Source organism: Aulonocara sp. 'chitande type north' Nkhata Bay, linkage group LG15 (genome assembly GCF_057382095.1).
Source record: "Aulonocara sp. 'chitande type north' Nkhata Bay isolate Kocher_YH1m ecotype deep benthic linkage group LG15, A_spYH_male_GT1.1, whole genome shotgun sequence".
In the NCBI taxonomy this organism is placed as follows: domain Eukaryota; kingdom Metazoa; phylum Chordata; class Actinopteri; order Cichliformes; family Cichlidae; genus Aulonocara; species Aulonocara sp. 'chitande type north' Nkhata Bay.
This window is the reverse complement of record NC_141358.1, coordinates 42545330-42550692: the sequence shown is the minus strand read 5'-3', so window position 1 is coordinate 42550692 and position 5363 is coordinate 42545330.

Below are 5363 nucleotides of genomic sequence, written 5' to 3'. Positions count from 1 at the left end.
AGCAGCCGAGCCATCATCACATTACAACACTTAATATGAGCTTAACCTCCGTCAGTGGACGTGCAGCAGTGCTGGATAATATTAAACTGTTGTAGTGAACCTTTCAAATAAGTCTAGATAAATTATGACTTCTAAGAAAATCTTGTCATGTATCTAATTTATTAGTTTTTGGTTGAACCCTTTTTGTTTTCATCCATAAAATTAGTTTGTGTTTCTACAGAGAAATAAAATATTAAACCTTTGTAAAGAAAGAAAAAAAGCTTAATGCAGTTTTATTCTCAGACATTCAGCTGATACACATCCACTAACGACTGCCGACTGAATCGCTCACTGTTGTATGTGAACGAGCTTAATCATGATTCGGGGCCCTCTCAGCGATATGCTGGCCAGCGTTAGGTTGACTTTCTGTTTTGGAACATAGCAAAGCATGTGCCGATGGCACAGTGGAAATTTGTGTTTTTATGTTTTATCAATCTGTGTGTTGGTACATAGTGTTGATTTTATTTGCATGATTTTATTGTGATATTTGTATTGCATGTTTGTTTATTGATATTTATATTGCATGGTTTTATCCTCATATTTATATTATGTATTTTAGTGTTGTTGCACAATATTCTTCTAATCCACTGTGGACTAAGCAGACAATTGTACGCACCCGTGAGGTGGGGCGTTCCCCGAGGCGGCCGATCAGAGACGAGAGAGCGACGCACGAAAGGTGAGCACAGAAAAAAAAGAAACACGTGTAAGCCCACACACGTGTTGGAGGACCTGCTGCCTTAGTCCCAACGGCAGGAACAGCAACAGTGGGTGGCGATGGCCGCAATCCACAGCAGGGCAGGGGTGCCCCTCTGCCTGCATCTGGCGGTGTTAGCTGGGCAGACACTGTGCGATTTTTTCAGTCGTTCAGCTCCTGCTCAAACTGCACGATTGACTCGCAGGGGTTAGAAGTTGGTAGGTCACGACGCAGGTCTCACACTATACGGCCCGATGCTCTGATGCGACCTGAGTGCTCACACTGTGCGTCCATAACATGAAGGTTATAACAAAATCTGTCGCTCGCTCTCTCTGTCTTTCACTCACACAGACACACACCACCACCAACTTTGCTAAATTGCTAATGAAAAACAAGATCAGCTGTGACTGAGCAGCATGTAGATCCAACTCTTTTCATGGTTGTTGTGGTCGTGATGATTTTGTGAGGCCACATTGAAAAGGCTCGGGTGAGCCATAGTTCTACAAGTTGTGCCTCCGTCGCTTGTGTCCAGATCACACGCTGCACTGCCGTCTTTTTCGCTGACATTTGTGTTTGCGCATGCGCAGTGTGAGAAGCTGCGGTGACACCCTCACGACGGTCGCGACCATCATCACCAAGCGATTGATGATCGGGAGCTGGTCGTGAGGTGTTAATCGATTCTCGTTACCTCACGTATACTACACGATGCACGACGCATGATGAAGGCCGATCGCCAAAACGGTCGCACAACTCAAAATTCGGCCCGTTTCTGGCCTTCATCGTGCGTTGTGCATCCTGTAGTATATGTGGGGTAACGAGAATCGATTAACACCTCACGACCAGCTTCCGATCATCAATCGACGGTCGCCAGGATTGCAAACAGGTTTGAAGTCCTGGCGACCGTCGTGAGGGTGTCATCGCAGCTTCTCACACTGCGCTCGCGCAAACACAAATGTCAGCGAAAAAGACGGCGCAGCAGTGCCGCGTGTGCTTCAGCACCCCCTAAGAATTTTTACTTTTTTTGACAATATTTGCTGTTTGTGAGACACACTACTGAAAATATAAAAAGCATACAGTACTTAATTGAGATGGAACATTTTAACAACAAAATATAGATACCCCTCCCCTCCCGAAATGGTTTGTTCCGGCTCTCCCCTGCTCTGGCTCTAGCACCGTTGCTGCCAGAGCGATGGTGGCTGAGACGCAGCAGAGGGAGGTGTGGGTGCCTGGCTTAAAACAGGACACATTAGCTGCATTTAACCTTCAGTTACTCTTTATATAGTTGGTAGGAGTCAGACCATGTTTCCTTTTAGCTGAAAAACATTACACCAGGTAACCTGCAGTGCTGAAAACCTGTTTCCCGACGATGTTTGCTGCCCTACAATCCGTCCTGCTCTGCAGTAAAATCAGAGATATTCGACCGTCCTGTTGCTCCCATTGAAATTTATACAGCCTATTTAAAATCTAAAACAACATTGTCCGTAGCCTGCTGCTGTTACCACTGTCCTGTTTGAAATCTAATGAGAGAAACTGGTTATTATTACACAGAGAGACAGCCAGGTTCATAATGGTTACATATGTGCATGTGCCCATATTGAACCCAAGGTACTAACTAGCTAACTGACTGGATGCCCATTAACCTTATAACTCCTGTTGTGTGTGTGTGTGTGTGTGTGTGTGTGTGTGTGTGTGTGTGTGTGTGTGTGTGTGTGTGTGTGTGTGTGTGTGTGTGTGTGTGTGTGTACAGAGACAGTCAGGTTCATAATGGATATGAGGAGGTTTTTTCAAAAAAAGGAGCCACATTCAGTTAAAAGATCAAATGATCCGTCAATAAAGGATAATGTTGGATCAGTGTTTCAATGTTTATATCTTTTATTAGATGTACATGTGGTTTGGTTATTTGCCTTTTGGTTGAAAGTACACTGAGAGGACTTTTTTATTAGTGATCTTAATAGAATTGAATCCAATCTATTTGTGTATGATTGTCAGTCCAAAGAGGGAGAGAGGAAAGAGGGAACGTGAGGAGAAAATACAAGGTCAGGAAGAACCAGGTAAGAAAACAGGCAGGAAATACTAACAGGCAAAACAGAAACTGTTAAACTGGCAAAGAAAAAAACACAACTAATTTTACTCACAATCTGGAAGTTGTGTCCTCCCTATATTAAAGCTGCTGTACAGAATCTGCTAAACAAACTGGGTTGTCAGCCCTGGCACTGCATCACCATACTGAGCTTCAGTCAGAGGAAGTCACGTGTCAAAAACTTTTTGAAGCTCGAGAGTGAGGCTGGTGCCATCCCAGATATGTTAACATTGTGCAATCTTCTGGATAATCGGATCTTCCCCACACTGAAAACTGTTATTCAGGTTGCCCTAACAAACCCAGTTAGCAGCTGTAGCTGTGAGAGGTCTTTTAGTGTCTTGAGTCAGCTCCATACCTGGCTGAGAAGGACCATGGGTCAAAGCAGACTCCAGCACCTGGCTGTGATGTTGAGAAAGAGATGCTTGAGAGACTTGACCACCAAAATGTGATAGACAGATTTACCAACCTCAAGCTGAGGCGACATAGGATAAAAGAAAAGATCTGCAAGGCCATGTTAGTATCTGCAGTAAAGATCTTTTCATACATTGTACCAGAGGCCAAGGTGTCTCAGTTTTCTACATTTTTAATAATATTTCGTACATTTCAAGAACTCTTCTGTTTTTGGAGTGTATTTTTATATATTTTTATTATATTATACACACACTTTAAAAGTGAATCTCTGTCCAGAAAATGCACTCAGTTTACTTCTTACTCACTGTGAGCATCATTCATTATTCTCCTGCAGTAATTAAGGTTAGGATATGTATTTTTTTATTCCAATCCATTCTTCTTTTGCAGCATTTAAATAATCTTTATCAGATTTGATGGTTTTGTTACAGACTTTAAAAAAGTGTTTTGCTTTTCTTTCACAAATGTGGGATTAAATTGTGTTAAAATGTACAAAACAGTGATGTCATGTTTTGTGAGTCGGACCCAGGCACAGAGAGACTTGATTATCACTTAAACCCCCACGGACTGCCATTTGGCTTTTCTACCTTTAAAACCCGGAGAGCAGCCAAATGGCTTTTAGCTAAGCTTTAGCTTCAGCCAAGTGGAAGCTAAATTGGTCATTCATATGTATTGTTGTTGCCTGGGAATTCTGGAGGGAGGGGAGTGGGGGTGTGTGGATGAGGGGGTGGGGGAGCTGCTAAAAGCTGTGCACTTCCTTTTGTGTTTCATCTTGATGCATTCTCAATCATCCAGGGAAATAAATCTCCAAAAGTCACCAACTTGGAGTGTTTCAGTTTGCCATCTTGGGGAGAAATCAACACACATGGGTGTAGGTCCTTTGTTGCTGAGATTTATTGATAAAAACAGTACAAAAAACCAACCATTTGTACACATATTTACAAATAATAATAAAAAGTGAGTGAGTACAATTCAACATTTTCAGCAATCACTCACAATCCTGGCACTGCCACGGTATCTGTAGTCTGCATTTACCACATGTGTGTCTGTAGCAGTGAACACATCGCACAGTGGCATGATTGTTCTTGCATTTGTGTTTGACCTGACACATGGCTCTTTTTCCAGGGCTATGTGTGGAGGGTTGTGTCCGAAGCAACTGTTCTTTTCTTGCCTTCTTCGCAGCTACATGAGAGTGAGCCAACTCTGTTGCAAGCGCCACCAGGAAGTCCACCCGTCTTTCCTTCGTCCCGGTGCATGCTTGATACAGCACATGTGCATTCAGTGCTGCCATGTCAATCATGTTATAAAACACGGCAACTGGCCGTGGAGTGCCACAAATAACACTGTGACGGTCACACCCCGCGGGGTGTGACCGTCACAGTGTTATTTGTTATTTGTGGCACCAATCAGAGGCACCAATCAGAGCACTGGTACTATTGTACCAAGGGTATATATATGATACAATCTCACTGCACTTAGCCTAATCCTTCATTGCCCTGAAGAATTCTGTGGTGTACGGACCTCCTCTCCAAGGAAAGAAAATGCAGAGAAGACTCACCACTCAGCAGGCCTTGGAAATGATCCTGAGGGAAGTCGACCCTTGTGACTCGGATGGAGAAGACCTAGCAGTTCAGCCGGATTCGGACTCAGAGCTGTCTGATCAGTCTTCCGGTTAGTTTCATTTCATGTTATTTCCTATTTCATTTCAAACAAGTAAGTGGATGTAGTTAGTAAGTAAGATATTTCAGACATTATTCTGATACAGAGGAGGAGATACTGGAATTATAATTAGTATCTATGCATGCATTTGTGATTTTGTTTGACCTTCCCATTTTGCTCACAATTTGAATTTGTTCACACTGCAGATGAGGAGACTGCTTCTGCACCTAAAAAGAGAGCTTGTTTGGGGACTGAGACAGCGAAAGATGGCACAGTGTGGCGTGAAGAACAGGTGGGGACCTGTCTCCCTTTCACCCCAATAGAAGCGTACGCTGCAGATGGAGAGCCAACGGCTAAGGCCAGGAGAAGTATCTCGACTCGCCTTCAGAGCTTCCTGTGCTTCGTCACTCTTGACATGCTTCGTAGCATTCAAGAATGGACTATTCAACATGCACAGCAAACGGAGCATGTTCATTGGTTCAT